Source organism: Helianthus annuus, chromosome 10 (genome assembly GCF_002127325.2).
Source record: "Helianthus annuus cultivar XRQ/B chromosome 10, HanXRQr2.0-SUNRISE, whole genome shotgun sequence".
NCBI lineage: Eukaryota > Viridiplantae > Streptophyta > Magnoliopsida > Asterales > Asteraceae > Helianthus > Helianthus annuus.
The window spans coordinates 37,916,887-37,919,945 of NC_035442.2; the positions used below are offsets into that span (position 1 = coordinate 37,916,887).

A 3,059-nucleotide genomic window follows, 5' to 3' on the forward strand; every position below is an offset into this window, starting at 1 on the left:
CACCAAGAAACATCATGGAGGAAACACAAGTACTACCCACTATGGGTCAAACAACATCATCCTTCATTCCTACATCAACACAACCTTCACCAAATACCACTATTGATGTGCGTAAGTGTGTATATATATTAGGTGTATATTTTAAGCCCTTTTTACACTTTTTAGCCAAGTTTTAAATTTATAAAACACGATATTTACTAACACTAAACACACATATGGGCAAGTGCACCCATCATGGACGTAGTATAGTGTTGGTAAGATACCGAGGTTGTCCAAGGACACAAGAGCTTTTGGTACCGGTTTATCCTCAACGTCTAATCAAATCAAAAAGTTAGAAAAAGATTTTTAAACTATGAAAATAAAACTAACTAAAATGCTGTAAAATAAAATAAAAATAAAAACAGATAGACAAGATGAATCACTTGGATCATTTCTAACTTTTTATCATTTCTAACTTTTTACTAACTAAAATGCTGCAAGCCATTACCGAGACCGTTTTTATCATTTCTAACTTTTTAATTTTTGAAGAGAGGGCCTTGATTTGGGCTTGTAAAGAAGTGCTTTCATCAACCTTATGGGCGCTCGGGGCAATAGATTTATTGCCTCGGGGAGTGTGCCACTGAAAATTGGTTTGAGCAATTTCCTCGATTTGATTGTATATTTCATGTGGGCGACGGTTACCTAAAAGTCCCCCGGAGCTAGAGTCAAGTGTTTGTCTCGTGTGTGGCAACAACCCATTATAGAAAGTGGATACTTGTTGCCATACCGCAAGACCGTGATGGGGACACTTTCGCAATAGCTCCTTGAACCTTTCCCAAGTTTCATATAAGGATTCCCCATCCTCTTGTGAATATGTATTAATTTCAGTCATTAATTTATCCGTTTTAGCGGGAGGGAAATACTTATATAGAAATTTTTGGGCTAGTTCATCCCAGGTGTTTACCGAACCAACTGGGAGGGCGTTGAGCCAAGCTTTTGCTCGGTCTTTTAGTGAAAATGAAAACATTCGAAGGCGGATGGCGTCATTTGATGCTCCATTGATCCGAAAGGTATCACATATTTCTAAGAAATTAGTAATATGTAGATGGGGATCCTCGTCCGCAAGCCCATGAAAGGTTGCGGAGTTTTGAAGCATTTATATCAAATGTGGCCAAAGTTCGAAGTTGTTGGCTTCAACATTTAGTGCATTGATAGCGGCGCCGAGATTACCTACAGTGGGTCGTAGGTAATCCATGAGGGTACGTTGGTCCGCCATTGGAAGTGGGTCCCCCGAAACTTTCCCTTGGTTTTTAGCTTTAAGTCTTTTTCTGAGAAAGCGTTCGGGTTCATCTAGAGGTTCTTTTATGTCTTTATTAGAACTGGAGCTCATACACTACTTAGAAGGTTCAGATGTGGCGTCTGGTTCCAAGTCCTGCAATAAAAACAGAAAAGAATGTTGGTCAGAAAGTTCACCACGGCCCCGTGCTCAGTGAACACGGCCCGTGGTCGGAGATACAACGATTGTTTTCCGGATCCCTGTTACTGGAAAGTTGGACACGGCCCCGTGTTGCACCGACACGGCCCCGTGCTCAGCCCTCTGTAACTCGGAAAATAAAAACTGCCAGTGACACTGCTGGGCACGGCTCGTGTCCGACCAGGCACGGCCCGTGCTGAGCTCTGCAGAAGCTGAAAATTATGAAAATCCTAAAAAAAATAAAAAGAAAAAAATTAAAAAAAATGATTAGGCCGTTGATTCCTAACTTTCTTAAAATCCTTGTGTCCCCGGCAACGGCGCCAACAACTTGATGTGCATAAGTGTGTATATATATTAGGTGTACATTTTAAGCCCTTTTTACACTTTTTAGCCAAGTTTTAAATTTATAAAACACGATATTTACTAACACTAAACACACATATGGGCAAGTGCACCCATCGTGGACGTAGTATAGTGTTGGTAAGATACCGAGGTCGTCCAAGGACACAAGAGCTTTTAGTACCGGTTTATCCTCAATGTCTAATCAAATCAAAAAGTTAGAAAAAGATTTTTAAACTATGAAAATAAAACTAACTAAAATGCTGAAAAATAAAATAAAAATAAAAACAGATAGAAAAGATGAATCACTTGGATCCGACTTGTGTGTAGTGTAACCTTTTATTATTTTCGCACTTTTGCACTTGTTTAAGAGATTATCTTAGTTATTGTAGTAGGCCCCTCTTTTGAAGGCGACGTTACCCTCAACCCAGTAGTATGAGTCAGCAAGGATACAATCCTAAAGGGTCGGATTATTGAAAGATAATTAATTAAGTTATTAATGCATAATGTGGTAGGCCCCTCTTTTGAAGGTGGCGTTACCCTCAGCTAAGTAGTCTGAGTCAGCAGGGATACAGTCCTAAGTAGCTGGGTTAAAGTTTTAATAGTAGTTTAACTTATGAGGGGATCAAAGAGTTTGGACCCCCGCCATCCAATACCTTTTGGGTATTGAAGGAGGTCCTACTAAATTTGACCCAGGTCCTTTGCAGGATCTATACACTGAACAATGGCAAGACTCTTACCAAACCGTTCCCTTAACCCCCGACCAGGTAGCCAACATACCTCCATATAGAACATGGAGATATGAATGGTGAAAATCTTTTATTTTATATAGACAGTAAAATAATGCCAAGACACCACGGACAAACGGTAAAGAAGAATCACCTTCAACATAAGAAACTAGTAATTAAAGTCATTAATACAAAACAAATTAAAAAGTGCAAAAGATTAAAAATAAAAAGTATTACACTAAACACTTGTCTTCACCAAGTGATGTAAGAGACTTAGGCAAACATGGCCTTTGATTATCAAGAACTCTTACGATCAATCTTGGATCCCGAGACGACTCACACACTCTATGATGGACAATGGATGATGGTGGTAGATGATGGTGTTATGGTGGTGGTGGGGGGTGGGTGAAGTGTGAACAGAAGCTCGGGCACGGCCCCGTGTCCATCCGCGTCTCTCTCTTCATTAATTGTAATTCGCAATTACAATAAATGCGTCTGCAGGGAGTTGACCAAGCCCCCGTGTCCGCTGGGAACGGCCC

At 40.3% G+C, this 3,059-nt stretch overlaps 1 non-coding gene across 1 annotated transcript; it reads left to right on the plus strand.

The window, feature by feature from the left end:
• Positions 1-770: 770 nt before the first annotated feature.
• Positions 771-877, plus strand: LOC118483457. The gene has a single exon (XR_004870746.1). It is a non-coding gene; the product is annotated as a small nucleolar RNA R71 (small nucleolar RNA).
• Positions 878-3,059: the final 2,182 nt, after the last annotated feature.